The sequence below is a fragment of the Schistocerca serialis genome, chromosome 1 (assembly GCF_023864345.2).
Source record: "Schistocerca serialis cubense isolate TAMUIC-IGC-003099 chromosome 1, iqSchSeri2.2, whole genome shotgun sequence".
NCBI classification, from domain to species: Eukaryota; Metazoa; Arthropoda; class Insecta; order Orthoptera; family Acrididae; genus Schistocerca; species Schistocerca serialis.
This window is the reverse complement of record NC_064638.1, coordinates 493521064-493545385: the sequence shown is the minus strand read 5'-3', so window position 1 is coordinate 493545385 and position 24322 is coordinate 493521064. Positions and strand designations below refer to the sequence as shown.

The 24322-nt window shown below is 42.5% G+C and overlaps 1 protein-coding gene and 1 pseudogene across 1 annotated transcript in view; one reads left to right on the top strand and one right to left on the bottom strand.

The window, feature by feature from the left end:
* The window catches only part of LOC126473975 (uncharacterized), a 593366-nt gene that overhangs the window by 513171 nt on the left and 55873 nt on the right, over window positions 1–24322 (top strand). The gene's annotated exons all lie outside the window — the stretch shown is intronic.
* On the bottom strand, window positions 11867–11984 carry LOC126426582 (5S ribosomal RNA; annotated as a pseudogene).

Below are 24322 nucleotides of genomic sequence, written 5' to 3'. Positions count from 1 at the left end.
ATGACGAATCCATTGGAAGCTTGGTACAACGCTGCGACAAATCTCTAAGTCGGAGCGGCGGCTATGTAAAGAAGTAGCCGGAAGGTCTAGTTAAATGTTGCAAATAAAACATTTTTGATTTTCATAGTGATTTCCATTTCGCGCACTATCGGACCTTACTTCCGAATAGCCCTTGTAATATATCCATCATGTAGTGTACACGAAATAACTTACTCTTTATCATCTCATATTCGGTTAGTGAGATTCGACAGCTTTCTAACCGGCTACGCACGGGCAACAATCTACGCAAGGGATAATTCGTAAGCAAAGTGCGGAGAACTCTAACGCAGCAAACTACTATTTCTAATAAAATAGAGGGTTGTAATTTTCAACGATATCAGAGACCGCACGAAGAAGAGTGCGTTATGAAGTTACTCTTGTTTCACAAGGTTGGAATGTTTTCATAAAAGTAGTTGAGCACAGAGCTAAATGACTAGCCTTCTCTGTAAAACTATTTATTGACAAATAGCACTATTGCAGCTCCAACCATGTGTCCATTACCAACTGGCGTACTGGAAAAATCATCCTTCAGGAGATGTTGCACTTAATTTTCATCTTTCACATAAATCGCATCAAACCACTAAACATGATTTCTGTATCAAAGATAAAACAGTGAACATGTGTAGTGGTTTGCAGTTTGTGTAAAGGGTGATAAGATAGGTAACATTGTATACCCACCATCTAAACTTACAAGGGGAGGCCGCCAATTGTGAAATTCAGATTCGATTCATACTGCGCATAATAAATGCTCATGGCCAGATGTGTAATGTGGCGAAGCACCAAGATGCACTTCTCAGCCGTTGTCGAGAAAATCGACAGTTAAAATAAACCGTTGCGGTGAAATACTCTCTACGATTGATAATTCTCTACAGCGTCGTGGCGCAGCGGTAAGCGCACGGGTTCGTAATCCGAAGGTCACCGAATCGAATATCCCGCCATGCACCGTATTTTTTTTGTATTTGTTTTTTGTAATTCAAATGTGTGTATACATACACACACACACACACACACACACACATATATATATATATATATATATATATATATATATATATATAATTCTCGGCAATCTGTTGCAACAATTATGCATATAATAAGTTGTTGAAAGTCGTTTGTCGTGGAAAAACTGGCGACTTCGAACATCATTATGTTTTCCGCAAACATAGTTGTATTTCACAAATGTTATTAATTGTCTTCATAATGTTAACCACGTATAGTTAACGGAGGACGTAGAAACGATATTCCGAAACGAATACGTATAGCGTAAGTCAAACGTTCGAATTAGAATAGAAGCCCCACGAACACAAATTTGCTGTGGCAGGTATGAAATATAAACTCCGTTACTCGCTCGTTACAGTTGAAGGACAGATGTTGAATGGGCCGAAAAGAGCCACCGCATAACAGCGTAGTTGCCTTCTAACTTCGAAAGAAGGTAGATGCGGTCCCTAGCGCAAGTTATAACATCGTCGAAAATCAATGCGGTCGTGAGAGCTTTGGTACACCCTGTTAAACAAACGAAAAAATGGAGGCGGTACAATTGGAGAGCGATCCGCCTTCACCAACATGCATAAGCAATTAATTAATAGTTTATATATATATATATGAAATACAAAAAACTAATAATTAAAAATAGTGTTGCATGGCGCGGGATTTGATCCGGTGACCTTCGGATTACGAACCTGAGCCCTTACCGCTGCGCCACGACTCTGTAGAAAATTATTAATCGTAGAGAGTATTTCACCGCAACGGTTTATTTTAACTGTCGATTTTCTCGACAACGGCTGAGAAGTGCATCTTGGTGCGTTGCCACATTACAACTCTGGCCATGAGCTTTTATTATGCGCAGTATGAATCGAATCTGAATTTCACAATTGGCGGCCTCCCCTTGTTAGTAATACATACACATCTCAGGTATACTGTTAATTTTTGATGCATTCCGTGGAACGACTTTTTCAGTACACTTGTTAATGGCCACACGTCCATAAAAACAGTTATAGAGTCGAAGAGGACTATGATGTCTCCACAACGAGGTTTCCACTCTGCAGTGCAATGTAGACTGATATGAAACTTCCTGGCAGATTAAAACTGTGTACTGAACGGAGGTTCGAACTCGGCACCTTTGCCTTTCTACATCTACGTGTTTTCCTTACTATTCACAATACAGTGCCTGGTAGAGAGTTCAATGAACCACCTTCTTACTGTCTCTCTACCGTTCCACTCTCGAACGGCGTGCGGGTAAAACGAGCACTTTCAATTTTCTGTTCGAGCCCTGATTTCTCTTATCGTGATGATCACTTCTCCCTTTGTAGGTGGGTGCTAACAGAATGTTTTCGCAATCGGAGGAGAAAACTGGTGATTCAAATTTCATGAGAAGATCCCGTCGCAACGAAAAACGAATTTGTTTTAATGATTGCTACTCCAATTCATGTATCATGTCTGTGGCACTATCTCTCCTACTTCGCGGTAATACAAATCGAGCTGCCCTTCTCTGTACTTTTTCGATCTCATACGTCCGTCCCACCTGATACAGATCCCACGCCGCACAGCAACACTCCGGAATAGCGAGGACAAGCGTGGAATAAGCAGTCTCTTTAGTACACCAGTTGCAGATTTTAAATGTCCTGCCAATGAATCGTAGTATTTGGTTTGCTCTACCCACAATATTATCTATGCGATCTTTCCAATTTAGGTTATTTGTAATTGTAATTCCTTAGTATCTAGTTGAATTTACAGCCTGCAGATTTGTGTGACTTACCGCGTAATCGAAATTTAGCTGATTTCTTTTAGTACTCTTGTGAATAACTTCACACTTTTCTTTATTCAGGATCAACTGCCACATTTCGCACCAGACAGGTATCTTACCTGAATCATTTTGAAATTCGTTTTGGTGATCTGATGACTACAAGACGGTAAATGACAGCATTATCTGCAGACAATCTAAGAGGGCTACTCAGATTGTCTCCTTCGTCGTTAATATAGATCAGGAACAACAGAGGGCCTCTCAATACTTCCCTGGGGAACGTCGGATATTACTTCCGTTTTACTGGATAGCTTTCCGTCTATTACTACGAACTGTGACCTTTCTGACGGGAAATCACGAATCCAGTCGCACAACTGAGGCAATATTCCATAGTCGCGGAATTGGTTAGAAGACACTTCTGAGGAACGGTGTCGAAAGCCTTCTGGAAATCTAAAAATATGGTATCAATTTGACATCCCCTGTCGATAGCACTCATTTCTTCATGAGTGTAAGGAGCTAATTGTATTTTGCAAGAACGATATTTTCTGAATTCGTGCTGAATATGACTCAATAAATCGATTTCTTCAAGGAACTTCATTATGTTCCCATACAGTACGTGTTCCAAAACCCCACTGCCAATCAACGTAAGTGATATGGGCCTGTAATTCAGCGGATCATTCCTACTTCCCTTTTTGGGTATTTGTGTGACTTGAGCAATTTTCCAGTCTTTAGGCACGGATCTTCGTCTGAGCGATTGATCGTCTATAATTCCTAAATATGGATCTATTGTATCAGCATACTCTGAGGGGAACCTGACTGGTATACAATCTGGACCGGAAGCCTTGCTTTTATTAAGCGACTTAAGCTGCTTTTCGACACCGAGGATATCTGTTTCTATGTTTCTCATCTTAGCAGTTGTTCTTGATTGGAATTCAGGAATATTCACTTCGTCTTCTTTGGTGAATGATTTTCGGGAAACCGTGTTAGTGGCACTGTCATCAGTGACTTCGCCGTTATTATCGCGCAGTGAAGGTATTGATTGCGTCTTGCTACTGGTGTGCTTTATGTATGACCGGAATCTCTTAGGGTTTTCTGTCAGATTTCGAGACAGAATGTCGTTGTGGGAATTATTAAAAGCATCTCGCATTGTATTATGCGCCATATTTCGAACTTCTGCTAAGCTTTTCCAGTCTTGGGGATTTTGCGATCTCTTAAATTTGGCATGGTTTTTTCGCTGCTTCTGCAGCAGCGATCTGACCCGTTTTTTGTGCCATGGGGGATCAGTACCATAACTTATTAATTTATGTGGTATATATCCCTCAGTTGCTGTCGATACTATCTCTTTGAAATCATTCCACAACTTTTCTACGCTTACATGATCAGATCCGAAGACGTTAAGAGCATTTTTATCAGCTTTTTTAAGTAGATGTACTTTGAGATTCTTTTCGATGGTTGTAATTGTTACGGTGCCCAGCCTAGCAGCAACTGCGTTGTGGTCGCTAATCCTTGTATTCGTCATGGTACTCACTATTTGTCCAGGATTATTTGTTGCTAAGAGGTCCAGTATGCTTTCGCGACCATTTACGCATAGAGTGGACTCATGAACTAATTGTTCAAAATAATTTTCTGAGAAAGCGTTCAGTACAACTTCGGATGACGTTTTATGCCTGCCGCCGGCTTCAAACATGTAATTTTTCCAGCATATCGAGGATAAATTGAAGTCACCACCGACTAAAATTGTATGAAGGGGTAACTACTTGATATGAGACTCAAGTTCTCTCTGAACTGTTTAGCAACTATATCTTCTGAGTTGGGCGGTCTGTAAAACGATCCAATTAATAGTTTAGTCCGATTTGTCAGGTATAACCTCTACCCCTACTATTTCGCAGGAACTATCTGCTTCAATTTCTCTACAAGGCACTCTACTTCTGACAGCAATAATTACTCCATGACCAACTGTAATTTAATCTATCCTTTCTGAACACCGTTAACTCGTTTGAAAAAATTTCGGCTGAACGTATTTCCCGCTTTAGCCAGATTTCTGTACCTATAACTATTTGAGCTTCAATGCTCTGTGTTAGGGCTTGAAGCTCTGGTCCTTTCCCAACACGGGTCCGATAATTTACAGCTACGATACCGATCGTTTCTACAACCACCTTACTGTGTTTTACCTGCCCCATTTCAGACGAACGCCCTTTCTGTGGTTCCCTGTGACCCACTAATCTAAAAAACCACCCAGTCCCATCCTCACAGCCCCCCATACCCTTGTAGCCGCCTCCTGTGTGGAGTGAACTCGTGACCTATTAAGCGGAACCCGGAAACCACCACCCGATGGCGCAAGTCAAGGAATCTACAGCGCACATAGTCAGAAAACCGTCTGAGCCTCTCATTCAGACCCTCCACTCGGCTCTGCACCAAAGGACCACATTGGTTCTATTGACGATGCTGCAGATTGTGAGCTCCACCTTAATCTTGCAAGCAAGACTGATAGTCTTTACCATTTCCCCTACCCACCCATAACCAGAGAGAATCTCCTACGATCCAAGGCGACCCACGTCATTGGTGGCAACAAGAGTCACCTCCTGCAGTTGGTTGCACCCTGTACAATTCATGGCATCCGGAAACACTCTTTCCAAATCTGGAATGACTCCCTCAGTATGCACACTGCCTTCCTTCCCCCCCCTTGCCAGCCATGTTCCTAAGGGGCCCATTACACGCCACACTTAGGAGCTTTCAACTATCAGCAAACTTAACTTCTGTGAATTCCCAGACCTTGTGGGCAGAGAAGCTTCCTCTCGAACAGGGTGGATGACTGCATCTGGCTCAGAGACTTCGGCAGCCACAGATGACACCCCAAAACCTGTATTCGTCGAACAAACCGGGGAGGCCCTACCATTGGCCCCTTGAAAAGTTTTTCATTGTCTGCCAGACTTTGGAATGATCTGCCACTCGACCATGGTTGAGGGATCAACCACAGCTGGTGCAGTAGCTGGGGCTGCCACTCCAGTGGACCGATTGGGGGACACGTGGGACGTGCTCGACGTCCCTTGCATCACCACGTCTGACTCCCCATAGTGATGCCCCTTGGCAGCAACCTCAAGCTGTGTGACAGAAGCCAACACTGCCTGGAGTGGTAAGCAAAAGGTCGCCAACTCAGCCCACATCTGTTCACACTAAACATAATTCCTATCTATTACTGCAGACGCTCCTGTTTGAAGCTCATAAAAATATGTAACAAACTAATGGTGTACTCAGCTTATTAGCAGCAGGAATTCGAAGTGCACTCTCACTGACGGTCTAACCGACACTGAGTTACACAAACAAAAGCAAAAAAATGGTTCAAATGGCTCTGAGCACTATGGGACTCAACTGCTGAGGTCATTAGTCCCCTAGAACTTAGAACTAGTTAAACCTAACTAACCTAAGGACATCACAAACATCCATGCCCGAGGCAGGATTCGAACCTGCGACCGTAGCGGTCTTGCGGTTCCAGACTGCAGCGCCTTTAACCGCACGGCCACTTCGGCCGGCCCAAAAGCAAACAAAAGACCACAAGATACCAGGGTCGACAAGAATGGCGATACTGTACACTATGCTCTTATTTAAAAAAAGCTTAAAATACTCGAACACGCAAGAAATTACAAAAATAATTTATTAACTACACAGGTATCTGTAAATAAGTCGCTCCTGTTGGAAGCTTGTTATTAGCAGCAGGATCACGAGGTGCTCTGTCTCTGACGGTCTATGTGACACTGAGCTGTACTAACCAAAATAGATAAAATCCTGTATGATACAAGTTTCCATAGAAGGTCGATAACAAGTATGCAAGTGCTCTACCAAGTGAGCTACCCAAGCACGACTCACAACCCGTCCTCACTGCTTCAATTCTGCCAGTACCTCGTCTCCTACCTTGCAAGCGGTTCGCCGGAGAGCTTCTGTGAAGTTTGGAAGGTAGGAGACGAGGTACTGACTATGATGTCTTTTATATAAATTTACATAACTTTGTCCTCTAGCCAAGGAAAGTGAATCGGCTCTAATACGTTTGATATATCGCTGCGTAAGCTGTACTATTTTACTGTTACATACAAGCAATCACAGACAATTGGTCACGCGGCAAAATTGCAGTTAATAGGACAGTAGTAGACGATTTAGCCACTGAGCTTGTTGATCCAATTATTTATCAAGTTGAGGCATCAAAGAAACCATGGATAACTTGCTTTACCACGATCCAATTCAAGAAAAAGAATGATCAAGAGGGGTACTCATAACGAACACTGAATATGGAGGTAAAATAGAAGACGAAAGCGTTGAACGATTTATGAAGAAAGTAACTCCCAAGAACGGCCACGCTTATGACAGGGACTTCGGCTTTATGCGACCGAGTATTGGCTGGTAGCTCTGGACGAAGAAAAGAACAAGAACAAACGTGTAAGTGGGCGCTGGGAAGAGACGTGGAGGCTGCCTCAGGATCGACAGAAATTGGAACGAAGCATCAAACTTTGCAGATACCGGTGACCGAAGACAAAGAGTTCAAACGACATTGCAGTCGAAAAGTTCGCGACAACAGATGTGCGGAACTCGCAAACTTTTCAGGATTGTCAGCTCTGCTGTAAGATATGTTTGCTGGACCTGCTACGGATGAAATGTGACGCTGCAGTTACTTTCGCTCCTTCTTGTGCGAGCTAATACTGTACAAAATATGATGTTCACACTTTCACCTAGAAAGAACATCAACAGTTTTCTTTAGCGTCTTTTGTTAGACAAGTAAATTTTAGTTGCGTGTATGTTTGCGCCATAAACTGTCGATTTACTACGCGAAAGAAAATAATTAATTTGCTCTACTTGAGTATAAAGTAGCGAATAAAACGTCCAGAAAGTTTTTTCGCACTTTCATGGCAAAGTATTATAATTAATAAAGAAACATACCTGAGGGCAAGCACCAGAAAATCTGTATCCAGTGAAAGTCGCCCCGACACTTTGCTTTTCTGCACAATTACGAAATGATGAGGAGGAGGAGGAGGTGGTGGAGGAGGAGGAGGAGGAGGAGGAGGAGATTTCTAACATCCCATCGACAACGAGGTCATTAGAGAGCACAGCGTGGAGCACAGCATGGAGAAGAAAGTCGGCCATGCCTTTTCAAAGGAAACATCCCGTTATTTGCATTAAGCAATTTAGGATTAAGCAATTTAGGGAAATCACAGAAAAACTAAACTTGGATGGCCGCACACGTGTTTAAACAGTCGTCCTCCCGAATGCGAGTCCAGCGTGCCCACCTTTGCGCTGTCTCGCCTTACGACTTAAAAGATATATGCCGTATATAAAACAAATCTTTCGTTCAGTAAGACAAAGAGATTCGTTTTTAGCACAGAACGTCCGATGCTCACAGTCGATACATGCCGTTTATCACAGTATCAATTCGTCGCATCCAGATCAGAGTTTGTCCCTCTTGAGCGCGTATTTTGTTTCGTTTCACAATTTGGGGCCAAAAGTACGATAAAAGTGTCTCTACTGGTGTACTACAATATTACTGCTTGCTTTGACCTTGAACAGAAGCACCACTCTATCTAAGGTGAAAAAAAGTGTGTGAGTGGGCAGTAAGGAGGAATGTACCTTTTTCGCCACCAGCTGGACTTCAATGACATTCTGATCAGAGAGGTAAGATTGGATTTCGGCCTCTTGCCTTTAGCCGTTTATGTAATCTGAGTACATTTCATAATCACTCGCTACTGACCGTAAAGTTAAATAATTTGACATTAGCGTTTAAGTAACTCTGTAAACGGCCTATGTGGCCATGGACTTCCGATCAGAATAGCCTTCCCATAGAGAGAGGTTTCCTAAGGCACCCCATGTAAAACCAGGAACAAAGCTAATTTAACCTTAATATCCACCCAGTATTTTACAAAAGTTATTTAAAATTTTAACTGTCAGCTCTGAAAGTGTCTTCGTATAATGTGTTCTTGCATTGGTGGAGTCAGCCATGAACTAATATGAAGATATCTTTGTAGCGACGACAGCACTACGTCCTGTGGAATGTGCAGGACAGATGTGGGGAAAGACAGAGGATTACCCTGTTGCTGCTGTGTGTGGGATGGTAAGGATGGTCAGAAACAGGGTTGATCCTCAGGCAGAAGAAAGGCTGGATCTTACACTCATATCGTCATTCACAGGTCTGTGACGTGTGAACATGTGATATGCCCCGGAACAGGAACCAATGTGAATAATTACTGATGGAAAAGCGTTGCGAGAGAATGGGTAGTACATATACTTTTCATTATCACGCTACTGGTCTGAATTCAAAGGTTCGGAAGAAGTAGTACGCAACTGTATTACTCAGAATTCTGGTAATCTTTCGTCACATTAACACATTTTGGTCTTTATATAGTCAGTTGTGAATATGAGAGTGCCATACAAACACACTCACGTTGTCCGTGGTAAACTCTGGTGAAAATTCCCTTTGGTGTCTTTATATACTGTTTTAATGAAACACAATAATCGTTATCGTATATGTCGCACTTGAGTATATTTTTGCTCTTTAGCACACAGATAATCACTCTTGCGTCTTTTCGCTCCCTTTTGTGACACTGCCACCGCGCGGTCTGAGGGCCTCGAGCATGGGTGTGTGTGTGTGTGTGTGTTGTCAATAGCATAAGTTAGTTAAATTACATTAAGTATTGCGTAAGCTTAGGGATAGATGACCTAAGCAGTTTGGTCCCATAAGATAACACCACAAATTGTAAAATTATTGTACGACACTGCTCCAGTACGTGTTCATAACTTATTTCGCACCTGGTACACACAGCACTTCATTGTAAGTTCGTTGTTATTCATAATATACGTCACTAATCCGCACTTCTGTCTGTCTTCAAAACTGATACGAACTTTTACGGTATCCAATTATAAATTTATTTGCTACCCCAGAATCTACACAAATTAAGCCCAGTCGGTTCTCTTCATTTGTTCTCATAACTCTTACTTAAATAATGACAATTTAATTTCAAACACCTCACAACGATCTCACATATCTCGCTCAACCTGTTCCAGCATTGTCCTTCCTGATATCCTCGTTTGTAACCGATCTCAACCAAATTTCGTAAGAACTCCACCTAGAGAAATGACTTTTTTCTTTAAAATATTTAATCATCTGTAGTCATATGTCGTTGCCTTGAATATATGTAGTCATATGCAATTGACGTGAATATTCGCATGTACCTAATACTACCATATTCATAAAAAACTAAAACAGAAACCCAATAATAACTATAGTCTTAACTGAAATTAAGAAACATCACAATTAACTTTTCCTTATTAAAACTAATAATAATGTATCTGAAACAAAACATATATATTTACGTAATCACTGTGAACCATCTCTTAAGCGTATCTGTTGAATCATCATACGCTTATCTGAAACTATAAAAAATTGTTTATAATATACTTAGTTAAAATCATTTTCTTTCTCTGCCATTCCTTCGTTCCTTCAGGAATGAAACATTTTAAAATCAGGATGGGGATATAATCCGTTTATAATTCTTGTTTCAGGATGTCCTGATAGATATGCTCCTGAATTTGGTATTCAAATTACGTCAAATGGTCCATCGTACATTAATTGCCATTTTTTATTTGTTTTGTTTAGTAGTGACGCACGTGGATGTGTACGTAATAATGCTCTTTCCCCAATGCAAAAGGATTATCTTGATAATATCCTGTTCTCAAATTCTATCTTTACTCTTCTTGCCTCTGTGGTGAGATTTATTAATGCTTTCCTAATCTTATCTCTCCATTGGGTTTCTTCTTGTGGTATCTTCAGATCTTATCTGCCCATTCATTCCTTCCTGTTCTCTCCAAAATTAGTTCAACCGATGTAACGTTTGTGGTCATATGAGGCAAAATGTTCATTATTTCCTCAAAGCTATCGAGATATTCTATCCATCTTGTTTGTTTCGCATGGTTACAGGTTCACATAAATCTGTTTAATTCACGAGATACCCACTCAATCGGTTTCGCAGCCGTATTATATTTGGACGTCCATATTTGTGTTATATTTGCTCGGGTTAATGCATGCCTCCACTCATATCTAGTAAAATTTATAGCATTGTCAGATAAAACAGCTTTCGGCTTCCCAACACGTGGAATGTAGTCACTGAATAGACAATTCAGAATTGGTGCTGCTGTAGCAGCTTCCATTGGATAGAATTTTACATATACAGTAAATAAGTCAAAGAAAGCTACAACATATTTACTGCCTCCTTTAGCCCTCGGTAACGGTCCACAGATATCGATTGATAAAACAGCTAGTTGTTTTTCAGTAACGATCGAAGGTAACAGGCCTTTACTACTTCTGTTGTTCGGTTTTGCTTTCTGACGTACTACACACTTTCTCGGTACCCTTCATACTTTCCTACGTGCGTCTGGAAAGTAACAGTTCAGTCTCAGTTTGTTTGCACATTTCGCATCACCAAAATGTCCGCAAGTGTTGCGAGTATACGTTTTTAACCTCTCCTCATATTCTTCGGGTATACATATTGCTCCGACGATGAATTACTACATCCATCACTGCCTTATAGTACTGGCTTATTTTATCTTCTTGTGTATCTTCTAATTTCTGTCTAATGTTTATCCACCTTGGATCACTTTGTTGGAGTCTCGTCATATCCCAATATAAATCTGAATGGTGTCATTCGCTTTCTGATCTCTCATCAATAAATTTGGAAACTCGTCTTCATTTTCATCCGAGATGATGCCTTCTTCTAATCCTTCTGGAAAACGGGATAACGCATGTGCTATATTCTCCTTTCCTTTGATATATACAGTACAAAATTGGTATTCCTGAAGAGCGACCGTCCACTTTCCTAATCTCGGATGTAACAGCTAAAAAAAAACTCCTCACGAACAGGCCATGAAGGTCCAACGGTACCGACCGGCCGCCGTGTCATCCTCAGCCCACAGGCGTCATTGGATGTGGATATGGAGGGGCATGTGCTCAGCTCTCTGCTCTTCCGGCCGTATGCCAGTTTCCGAGACCAGAGCCGCTGCTTCTCAATCAAGTAGCACCTCAGTTTGCCTCACAAGGGATGAGTGCACCCCGCCTGCCAACAGCGCTCGGAAGACCGGATGGTCACCCATCCAAGTGCTAGCCCAGCCCGACAGCGCTTAACTTCGGTGATCTGACGTGGACCGGTGTTACCACTGCGACAAGTCCGTTGGCTATGTAACAGCTTACAGCTTACAGCTTACAGCTAAGAGCTTGATGATTACAATATACTGTGGTTCTTGCTCCATATAAATAACAATGTAACTTTTTGATCGTCCACGCTACTGCAAGAGCCTCCTGTTCTGTTGTAGTATAAGACCTCTCACAACTTGACGGTGTCTTCTTAGCGAAATGTGTTGGGCAAAAGGTGGGCTTGCCGTTTATTATTCGGATTTGGAAGAGACAAACACCCAGACCAACAGAAGAAGCATCAGTCAATAATCCGAATTCAACGGACTTGTTGGGATGAACTCTTCGCATTGGACAAAGCTTGCTTGATTGCTTTGAATGCTTGTTGACATTCCTCAGTCCACTTCCAATGCACGTTCTTCCTTAACAAATTTTATAATGGCTCAGAATTCATCGACTAATCCTCAATGAATCGACAAAAAAAACGATGCAAGATATAGGAATCCTTTTAATTGCCTTTTCGTTCTACAAACAGGAAACTAGTTTATTCACATGTTCTTCCCAGGTATCAGTAGCTATCATGATGTCATCGACAAATAATGTTAGCTGACACCTTAGTTCAGGTGCTAATGCTGCATCCAATGCGGATATGAATACTCTCGCACTCATGTTCAAACCATATGGAAGAACAATGAAATGATAATTCCTACTGGTGTATACAAATGCAGTAGACTTTCTTGAATCTGCATCTAACTTGACCTGCCACTATGAATCACGCAAATCAATTGTTGTAAAATACTTACCTCCACTGAACTTTTGATCCAGCTCATCTATATTTTCTGGGTGAGTACATATTGGCACAGTACTTGTGTTAATTATACGAGCATTGAGTATTAGATGTACTTTTCCACCCGGTTTTGGCACAACGAGAAGTGGACTGCATTAGGGACTGTCATATTCAAGCAGATTTCAGTCTAACATCCTCTGTATTTCTTGGTCAAAACATTGCGTTGTTTCCAACGAACGGGATAGATACTATGGCAGTACGTTATGTTTGACTTGACATGTATAGCCCTTGATGACATTTGGTTGCTCTTCGAATATTGTCATATACTTGCATAATAGAGCAGACAGTTGTGTCCTTTGCTCTTCCTCAAAGTGCTCTGGCTCACTGAACTTTCGTTGTATCTATTCGGATACTTCTACTGCTTGCACTAGTCTAAACTAACTTGTCTTGATTTGGCAGTGCTCCTATGTTATCAATCGTAACTTTGCCCCTCGGCAGTATCCTCCATGTTTTCCCTCCTTCCTTATTAAGTCTACCTGGGCTAGGGCTCTGTCGATCGAAAACATTTACCTTCGCTATAGAGAACTCTTATTTTGAGTCCTCCTCCCAGGTAGTCTCTAATCCAAGAACATAGTCGACTATTAACTTATCAACTACTAGGAATGCGCATGTTATCTCTGCATTTCCTAGATTCAATTTTAGCATCGTCTGCATTCTCACAGGTTGGGATCGTGCGCCAAACGCCCATAGTATCTAGCAATGTTGTGGAGGAAAATTCGGTAACTGAATCTTCTTCATTAAATTATTAAATAGATTCATAGATACTGCATTTACCGATGCGCCCGTATCCAAAACTACTGTATCTGGAATACCCTCTATTATTACTTTAATTGCAGATATGGTTCTTATAAGTATTCTTCTGTACATTTGGTTGTGTCAGCACAAAGATCCTGCTCTTTTAACTTTCCTTCGTTGTATCTCATCATACGAACTTTCTGCCCAAAGCCCATATGCCTCTCCTCGACCACTCCTCCGGGTATGATTCGGTCGGAATTAGTTTTCCGAGCGCGATTCATTTGCATGAATCGCACCCTCTCTCACTTCTGTAATAGCTGGTGTCTGTTGTCTCCAGTCATTATTCATTGGCACAGAAGACTGCGTCTTCCTGTTACGGTTTTGCCAATTCGCAGTATTTCGATTTGCATTATATGCTGGATTGTATCGTCTACCATATCTATTCTGTTTGTTTTTGCCATAACGGAAACCATTCCCATTGCCTCTACGCTGGTTATCGTGTTGGCCGTTATTATGGAAGTTCTGCGGGGCGCGACTCGCATTTGTTTCTTGAACAGCTGATTGCTCGCACGGCTGTCGTAGGCATTATTCACCTGCGAGTACGAGCTGTGTCTATCTGCTCTTGCCCTAACGTCTTCTTGGATCAAGTCAGTGGAGTCCAAGACTGACATAAATTCTTATGAATTCTCGTCTGTTGCATGTATTAATTTTACTCGCGTCTCAGTCGGAAGTCTCGCCTTCAAAATGCGTAAAATATCCTTAACCGTTATAGGCTCGTCCCAGTGTCTTGATTTGTTTGAATACTTCTCTAAGTATCGCCGTAGGCGTCCAGATTTTGCACAAGAAGGTTCCCAGTTAAAAACTTCTTTCCTTAATCGTTCTTGCACGCCACGGGACAAATATTTAGCGAGAAACGCTTTATCATATTCCTATTAAGTTTCGTACGCATCCATCATATCCGTGGTCCACAACGCACCATCAGCTTGGATATAACCTGAAACGTAGCTAATCTTTTGCGCTTCACTCCATCCCCATGGTAATACACCACGAAATCCTCGTATAAATACAACCGTGTTTATTGATTTTCGGTCAGGTGAGAACGGCTGAAACTGCCAATGCTTCAACAAATTTTCTTCCATTAGCATTGCAGCGTACACATTATTAGCTGGCCGGCCGAAGTGGCCGCGCGGTTAAAGGCGCTGCAGCCTGGAACCGCAAGACCGCTACGGTCGCAGGTTCGAATCCTGCCTCGGGCATGGATGTTTGTGATGTCCTTAGGTTAGTTAGGTTTAACTAGTTCTAAGTTCTAGGGGACTAATGACCTCAGTAGTTGAGTCCCATAGTGCTCAGAGCCATTTGAACCATTATTAGCTTGTGGCACTGTAAGCATTCCGTTGTAATTTATATTTCCCACTGGCGAAGCGTGTCCGTTACCAAACATGATTCGTGGCTACAGGCCTGCGCTCGCTTTGCTTGACGCAGCTCGTTTCTACAATATTTTACTGCCTCTCGAATCTGTTCCACATCTTTCGAAATATTTTCGACAGAATGGACTATTTCGTCCTTCCATTGTTTCAAATTTGCTTCTAATTATCCTTTTACCTCCTTAATATCTTCCTTAATATTCTCTGAAATTGGTAAGATATCAACAGGCAATTTGCTTACCACTTCTTTTATGCTTTGGTCTACACATGGCATCACATGCTGTTCTTTAGCGGATGCCCAGTCGTGTAGTTTATTTCAGAAATCTTGTTAGTGCTTATTGAGATTTGCTTGTATCAACTGATAATACCCAGAAGCTATGCTAGTCACTGTTTCTGTTAACTCTCCTATGGAAATTTCTACTTCCTACTGCTTCGATCTAATGGTTAGCATTTCTTGGGTAATTTTTTTGAATTTCCAGAGGAAACTGATTTTGCGTATTTCGCAATTCCGGTATTTGATTTGAGATTTGTTGTTGCTTGCTAACTATGGCCTGAATTGCAGTTGAGATGTCTGTTTGCTTTTGTGATACTGTTTGTACCACCAATGACATACCAGCGTGTTTCTGTGACTTATAAGCTTGTTTCTTTGCCATAGCAGCTTATTTCTGTGACATGTCCTACACCACTATTGAGATATCCCTTCGCTTTTGTGATATTGTCGTTACCGACACAGATAAAAGTCTCAGCTGTTCCGAAATTGTAGGATTTGTCTCCTGTTGAGACGAAGCTGCAATCTCCTCTACACTAGGAATTTCACAGATTTCCTGAATCCCTGAAACTTTCTCTTTATCCATTTTAATTTGTGATCCAGTCTTGACCTTAGCCCAATTAGGTACACAAAATACCTGTATGCTTTTGCACACCTAATTATGCTGCTTCACATAAAAAATCGTGTAAAGAATGCATAGAATAGTGACCTATGACTGCTTGTGAAGATAATACAGAAATTAAATGAAAATGTAGCACTATTCTACAATGGACATGTTGAAACTATTCAGATCATAGACCCAGATTGAGACAAGAATGTTGACAGATGGGTGTGCTTGCCTTATACAGTTTGCAGCGATGTGAAGTTCTGCGGTGGGGATCGGGACTGCTCAGCTCACACGACCGGACTCCATCAATACTAATTACTGTACATGAAACACACACACAATATATCGATTAGTACATGCATATAATAGTGAAATACAATATATACAGCAGTTGCTAATTGTAGGACGTCCTCTACTTGGACGCCAATTTAATATATTATTATTGGTTAGTTAATTAAAAATATTCTTTTGTTATTAATTTATTATAAATAAGTATTCTTTACGTATGATTTTATTTTAATTATTGGTCTAGTTATTGGTTTTAGTTGGTTTAGCTTAGTTCCCTATTTCCTTTTATCTTTAGTCTCCTGAAAACCTGTAAAATATAAACGTTTCGTTATAAATACCACAGTAGAGCAAGAGATGTATTCAGCAGCGGCAATCTCACGGATATTCCTCGTCATTATCTGCTTCACCTGAAATCTGTAAAACCTTTACTCGTTACGCAGATCGTTCGGCACCAGCTGTGTGCTATGTCGTTTGATAGGTCCAACAATTTAGCAACTTTAAGTTTATCATTTCGGAGATAATCTCTAGACGAATTCTGACCGTGGAAAATGCAGGTTCGCACTATCGTTCTAAACGTCACCTTCGAACTATCTATGTCTTATAATATCTGTACCGTGATAATTAACTAAATTTCGGTGTAGAGATACAAGCAACTTGAATACTTGATGTTAGTTATTTGGTTTTATTTTTTGAAAAAATACTATTTCAACATCATTTACTATGTACCTTAATGGCGTCTCACAACAATACAATCTCTCTCCTCGTAAGATCTCAAAGTCTATAAAACAGATCTTTGGCTCGGTAAGAAAAAAAAATGTTCAAATGTCTGTGAAATCTTATGGGACTTAACTGCTAAGGTCATCAGTCCCTAAGCTTACACACTACTTAACCTAAATTATCCTAAGGACAAACACACACACCCATGCCCGAGGGAGAACTCGAACCTCCACCGGGACCACCCGCACGGTCTCTGACTGCAGCGCCTTAGAGGCTCGATAAGACACAGAGATGTGTCCAAGGCACGCAACATCCGATTCTCGCAATCGGTATATGCCGATCACCACAATATCAAGTCATAGCGCACAAATTAGACTAATTAGAGTTTTGCATACATTGGTACACCAATTTATATATATGCATAATTACGTTTGCACGGAACCCTCAGTGCGTGAGTACAAGTCGCACTTTGCCAAATTTTTATTTTATGATGTCGTTTCGCTTTAGTTGCTCTGGACGGTAACTATCTTCAAGTAGTTACAGTTTCCAGTGACACACCAATTGTCTAATGTAACAGCGTTCTCCTCATCTATTTATGAGCGGTGTCGACCATTTATTTTATGTTCAGGATCAACTGTCAGTATCTACACCAACTGTCGATCCTATGCTAGTCTCCCTGCATTTCGTTAGTGTTTTGGTATAGCAACCTGCGTGTAGACAACAGCATCGTCTGCGAACAGCCTGATCACTGATACGAACTGTAACTAGTAGGGGGCCTATAACACTGCATTGGTTACTCCTGAAATTACTTTTAGATTTGTCGATTTTGATCCGTTAGGAACGAAGTGTTGCGTTCAGTCTGCGAGTGAGTCCTGCATCCAATCGCAAGTCTGGTCCGACCGTCGGTAAACTCTTTACTTTGTTCACTATACGACCCCGCGGGGCTGAGACGAATGCCTTCCTGAAGTCAGGGAACACTGCCTCAAACTGAGCGCTCCTGTGTACGGCGCGCTGGATCTGACTGAGGAACAGAGCGAGTCCAATCCTTGTTTATGAGGATGTACTGGAAAGGAACGTCTCAATATAGGCCGAGGTATTACCCATCATGCACATTACTCAGCAGACTTTCCCGCTTCGTTGACGTAAGTTGCAACCCTATGCAGCAAGAGGGATTGGAATTGTAGCGAGAACATGGCGACGTTTAATAGCTTGGTTCAAATGGCTCTGAGCACTGTGGGACATAACATCTGATGTCATCAGTCCCTTAGAACTTACAACTACTTAAACCTTACTAACCTAAGGACATCACACACATCCATGCCCGAGGCAGGATTCTAACCTGCGACCGTAGCAGTCTCACGGTTCCGGACTAAAGCGCCTAGAACCGCACGGCCACCGTGGCCTGCGACGTTAGATGTATTTCTGTCGGTGCGTGAGAAACAGCGTGCTATAATCGAGTTTCTAACCGCAGAAAAAGTGCCTCCAATAGAAATCCAAATAAGTATCAAAGCTGTATACGGTTATGATTTTATCAACATCGGAAACGTGCGACGTCATAGTGTTCACACGTTTAATGGGGAAAAGGTGGTTCTGAACTCTATACAGTCGCGATTTGGCCGCATCCAATTTTCATCAGCATCCAGAACGTAAGGAACACTATCAAGGACTTGACTTTCATAACGATGAAGCGGTGCAAGCAGATATGAGGTTGTGGCTCTGTCAATGAAGTCAAACATTCAACAAACTGTTCTCACGTCGGGAGCAATGCGTTTGTCGCCAGAGGGCGAGTAAGTGGAGAAATAAATATGTGTATTTACATAACGTCTGGTGTCTGTTCATTCGGACATGTCCGAAAGAACTGACGCCACGCTTTCGTAGAACTGATTCGCCTCAATGGGCAATATATGCATCACCTTCAGTGAGGGCGCACAATTACGTTTGACCTCCTGCGGGAATCTCACAGTAGTATGCATGAAGAACATGGACGTGGAGTTCGCCTACTTGGCGCTAGGTGTTAGTGTTCGTCGACTGTAAACACTGTGTTCGTATAGCGCAGTTGTTAACGCAATTGTGTAATAGGCAGGAGATCCCACGTTCGGTTCCCGGTGTGTTTCACATTATTGCTCGTCGCCGCTGATTCCGCATAAAGTACCGATGCAGCTGACAGCAATAGTTCGTTTTCTTTATCCCCCTCTCTACCTTCAATTTACCTAAAACATGTAGACATGAATAATAAAGATCCAGAATGTTAATAACGCTTGTTTTGGTTTGAAATCTTCAAGAGTTCTCACATAAAAAAATTGGGAAGCATTAGTTTTTAGCATATGTGATGTAGGTAGAGGTGTTTTGTGAAAGAAATCTTTCCACGGTTGTGCCATGCTACTTGCAATATATTCTTTCATGTATCATAAAATCTCATTTGTACGAAGAACAGCCGTTTCATGACGTTTCTATTGGTATTTGGTGCCCACGTTAAGGACTAGTGTTTTTTGGGCCACTCAAAATAACTATGCAACATATTAAATTTAAAATTTACTTTTTGCATGCATAAAACACGTGCAGAACTTTCCTTAATTACGTTAATTCTTTCTGATCTTCCCGGCAACGTATCTTAACAGAGCGACTCGAAAGCTTGCTGGAGTCGTGTGTTAAATATGATACACAGTTATCAAAAGGAGGAAACTAACGCTGGTCGAAAACAGAGTACCAGACACAAATGAAAACCAACCAGTTTGTGTTACAGAGCTCCCATAAGACACTTGCTCAACTTTTCCAAAAAGGACTTACGAACCTGTTTTTTATTTATTACGGTTTGAATGTGATGATGCATGTACTTCGAACTTGACATTCTCTCTGAAGGTGATCGTCTAGTATGTATATTGTTCAACGCTGCATAATTATCTCTGTAAATTGTTTATTTTCCTTTTATTCGCCTGGCGCACCCCGCTTAATTTTGACGTATATGCACATAGTGGGTCTTTACCACTTAAAAATGAACGCAGTCGGTCGAAAGAATTTGATAGCAAATGAATACTTCCATCTGGAACGTTTTCATGTTCAAAAATGGTTCAAAGGGCTCTGAGCACCATGGGACTTAACATTTGAGGTCATCAATCTCCTAGAACTTAGAACTACTTAAACCTAACTAACCTAAGGACATGACACACATCCATGCCCGAGGCAGGATTCGAACCTGCGACCGTAGCGGTCGTGCGGCGCCAGACTGAAGCGTCTAGAACCGCTAGGCCACACTGACCGCCGTTTTCACGTTTTTTGTCGGCTAATTTTATTTCTACTGATTTTTACAGGCACACCGCCAGCATACGTATTTCCAACGTCAGGGGTGTGTTTGAATGATGTGCGTTTTTGCAGTGGAACTAAGAAACGGGCGACCTTTTCTACGAGTGCTTGCCCTACACATACGTTCTTTTTCCCCGTATATGGCTGGACTCTTTACCGTAAAACAACGAAGACCCGCCTAATTTCTCTTGACATATCAAAAGCAGCAAAAAACGGGACGCGGGCGCCGCTGTGTGTTTTTTGTGCAGTGTTACCAACCTCACCGGCTGGGCTCGGTGCGCGGCCAGCGCGCCACAGACGATTGTCACAGTATTGTGCCGAAGTAAATAAAGCAAATAGCTGCGGAGCACCGAAAATGCACGTTTGTGGTGATGGTGGGCCACACGGACTCGCGGTTAAAAAAGGAAGGGGAAAAACGTGGGGGTGGGGTTGGGACGAGCGCACCGTTGATGGAGCTATTTTCATCCCGTGCTGCGCGGTGCGACGCGGCGCTAGGCGGTACACGCTAACGCCTCTGGCTAGCTATCAGCGTAGTGTTTACTGAGCTCCGCCGCAGAGAAGGCACGTTGCAGCAGGCACTTGCTTTGTGCCACTAGAGCGCAAGCCGCGAGCGAGAGGCCAACACGAACGTTCCGACGTACGCAGCTCCGGGCCCCAACCACTCATAAATAGGCCTTCGCTTTAATACAATGTTGAGGGATTCTTTTATGCAACCCGTGTCTACAGACAACCAACCAATTTCGTATATAGTGAACTGAGTGACGTTGCTCATCTACAGGGCGTTACAAAAAGGTACGGCCAAACTTTCAGGAAACATTCCTCACACACAAACGAAGAAAATACGTTACGTGGACATGTGTCCGGAAACGCTTACTTTCCATGTTAGAGCTCATTTTATTACTTCTCTTCAAATCACATTAATCATGGAATCGAAAGACACAGCAACAGAACATACCAGCGTGACTTCAAACACTTTGTTACAGGAAATGTTCAAAATGTCCTCCGTTAGCGAGGATACATGCATCCACCCTCCGTCGCATGGAATCCCAGATGCGCTGATGCAGCCCTGGAGAATGGCGTATTGTATCACAGCCGTCCACAATACGAGCACGAAGAGTCTCTACATTTGGTACCGGGGTTGCGTAGACAAGAGCTTTCAAATGCCCCCATAAATGAAAATCAAGAGGGTTGAGGTCAGGAGAGCTTGGAGGCCATGGAATTGGTCCGCCTCTACCAATCCATTGGTAACCGAATCTGTTGTTGAGAAGCGTAAGAACACTTCGACTGAAACGTACAGGAGCTCCATCGTGCATGAACCACATGTTGTGTCGTACTTGTAAAGGCACATGTTCTAGCAGCACAGGTAGAGTATCCCGAATGCAATCATGATAACGTGCTCCATTGAGCGTAGGTGGAAGAACATGGGGCCCAATCGAGACATCACCAACAATGCCTGCCCAAACGTTCACAGAAAATCTGTGTTGATGACGTGATTGCACAATTGCGTGCGGATTCTCATCAGCCCACACATGTTGATTGTGAAAATTTACAAATTGATCACGTTGGAATGAAGCCTCATTCGTAAAGAGAACATTTACACTGAAATGAGGATTGACACATTGTTGGATGAACCATTCGCAGAAGTGTACCCGTGGAGGCCAATCAGCTGCTGATAGTGCCTGCGTACGCTGTACATGGTACGGTAACAACTGGTTCTCCCGTAGCACTCTCCATACAGTGACGTGGTCAACGTTACCTTGTACAGCAGCAACTTCTCTGACGCTGACATTAGGGTTATCGTCAACTGCACGAAGAATTGCCTCGTCCATTGCAGGTGTCCTCGACGTTCTAGGTCTTCCCCAGTCGCGAGTCATAGGCTGGAATGTTCCGTGCTCCCTAAGACGCCGATCAATTGCTTCGAACGTCTTCCTGTCGGGACACCTTCGTTCTGGAAATCTGTCTCGTTTCAAACGTACGTCGCCACGGCTATTGCCCCGTGCTAATCCATACATCAAATGAGCATCTGCCAACTCCGCATTTGTAAACAGTGCACTGACTGCAAAACCACGTTTGTGATGAACATTAATCTGTTGATGCTACGTACTGATGTGCTTGATGCTAGTACTGTAGCCGGCCGAGGTGGCCGAGCGGTTAAAGGCGCTACAGTCTGGAACCGCACGACCGCTACGGTCGCAGGTTCGAATCCTGCCTCGGGCATGGATGTGTGTGATGTCCTTAGGTTAGTTAGGTTTAAGTAGTTCTAAGTTCTAGGGGACTTATGACCACAGCAGTTGAGTCCCATAGTGCTCAGAGCCAGCCAGCCAGCTAGTGCTGTAGAGCAATGAGTCGCATGTCAACACAAGCACCGTAGTCAACATTACCTTCCTTCAATTGGGCCAACTGGCGGTGAATCGAGGAAGTACAGTACACACTGACGAAACTAAAATGAGCTTTAACATGGAAATTAAGCGTTTCCGGACACATGTCAACATAACATCTTTTCTTTATTTGTGTGTGAGGAATATTTCCTGAAAGTTTGGCCGTACCTTTTTGTAACACCCTGTATAGACACACTTTTGCAACAAAATCGCACAACTTTAGACTTCCGTCCGAAAAGGAAGACATGAGACAATTCTTAGAGAAAGTTACGTAATATTTCGCACTGTCGACGTGTTGGCACACGTGGACTCCAGTTGTTGGTTTGGGGGAGGGGACCAAACAGTGGGGTCATCTGCCCCATCCGATTAGGGAAGAATAGGGAAGGAAGTCGCCGCGCCCTTTCAGGAGAACCATCCAATGAGGATGGCCGGATGCGGGTTTGAGCCGTCGTCAATCCGAATGCGAGTGCAGTGTGCTGACTACTGCGCCACCTCGCTCGGTCTACTAAAATTTCGTCTATGCGCGATCTTATTTTCAGTACAGATAGAACCAATCATACAGCTGAAGAATGGTGCAGGTACGTGACGGCTATAGAACATTTCTAAAGTTACTACAACAGTAGATCACAGCATGCCAAGTGCACATAACCGTTGTGAGGTTACTCTCGTTTTTGGCAGCATTTTATTTTTTAAATTTCACGTTTTACTGGGACTCTCCAGCTATCAGAAATCATTCAGTGCCTTGAGCAGCGCTGCAGAGTTCAACAGCACGGAGTGAAGAGCTGGTTCTCACGCCCCGATGGCGAACGGACGATACGGTGCAGTATCCAATCACTGGAGTGGGGAGAGCTAAGTGAGCCGCAATAAGAGGTCTTGTTTGACAAACGATACTTAGGGAAACCATAGGCGTTCCGGCGCGAAACTCAGAATTTTATTTATTAAGAATATTACTTATCAAATTTCACTTTTGCCGACCGGAGTATCCGAGCGGTTGTAGGCGCTTCAGTCCGGAACCGCGCGACCGCTACGGTCGCAGGTTCGAATCCTGCCTCGGGCATGGATGTGTGTGTTGCCCTTAGGTCAGTTAGGTTTAAGTAGTTCTAAGTTGTAGGGGACTGATGACATCAGATGTTAGGTCCCATAGTGCTCAGATCCAACCAAATTTCACTTTCGGCACTGCAAACAACCAATGTGTTATCAGAGCTTTAATATGACGATACATCGATGCAGTAAACCACTTGAATCACTAGACAAATGAATATTGTTAAGTTACCGACAATGTACGAATAGCTACGGAGTTTTACAAACTTGCAAGAGATTTCGGCTAAGAGCCAATCTAGCCACTCGGCAATACGATGTACTCAGAGCTTGTTCTTGTGTGATAGTCGGTTTACCAATGATCCCGAATTTCTTTAACTTTGCGAAATGCATCGTTTCAGACTATTTAATAGTAACTGTTTTACAATGCTCGGTAGCAGACGCATTTCAAAGACGTCTCGGAGCCAATTTGAAGTAAATCAACTACTAGTATGTCCACGAATAATCACGGGTCACCTGTTGGCATCTTCTAAAGAATGCATTACGCTACAGGGACTGCCTCGAGGGACGGCATCAACGAGAGAGATTCACAGAAAACAAATACAAGGAAATCCTACACACCGATTAAAAAAAAAAAAAAAAAAAAAAAAAAAAAGGCTCTGAGCTCTATAGGACTTAACTTCTGGGGTCATCAACAGTCCCCTAGAACTTGACCTACTTAAACCTAACTAACGTAAGGACATCACACACATCCATGCCCGAGACAGGATTCGAACCTGCG